Source organism: Sinocyclocheilus grahami, unplaced genomic scaffold (genome assembly GCF_001515645.1).
Source record: "Sinocyclocheilus grahami isolate Dianchi unplaced genomic scaffold, SAMN03320097.WGS_v1.1 scaffold262.1, whole genome shotgun sequence".
Lineage (NCBI taxonomy): Eukaryota > Metazoa > Chordata > Actinopteri > Cypriniformes > Cyprinidae > Sinocyclocheilus > Sinocyclocheilus grahami.
In genome coordinates, this window is record NW_015505441.1 from 1609855 (window position 1) to 1610497 (window position 643).

Genomic DNA, 643 nt, shown 5'->3' on the forward strand with positions numbered 1-643 from the left:
CAAAGCAGTGTACAGGAGTGCAACTGGAAAGTGTTCAGCCTTGTGGTCAAAAGTTAGTCGATCAACTGTGGCATCAGAGATCCTGGCAGAATTCAGCAAAAGAAAGTTGCTTGTCCCTGCAACTACAAGGTGGAACTCGTATCATGATGCGCTTAGCAGAGTCACAGACATTCCCTTAGTAGACCTCAATCAACTTTGCACTCGCCTGGACATCAGATGCATTACAGAGAGAGAATGTCAGTTCCTAAAAGAATACTGCAAGGTTCTGAAACCTGTCTGTATGGCTTTGGATATACTTCAAGGTGAAGATGACTGTTTCTACGGCACCCTTCAACCTACCCTTGAAATCCTGATGGCCAAAATCTTGGCACTGAAAGAGGGCCTCTCCCATATGATGGCCGACCTCCCAGACCTCATAGTTCAGGTAAGTCTGTTCAATAGGCTATTGTATTATTATTATAATCATTATTATTATTGTAGTTTTATTTTGTCAAGTCACTTTCTTTAGCACTTTATACAATACAGATTGTTTTAAAGCAGCTTTAAAGTGATAACAGGAAAATAACAATTCAGTGAGGCAAATATAATTCAATTCTGCTGTAAAGCAGCTCTAAGAAGAAAATAGTAAACAGTCATTATTCAG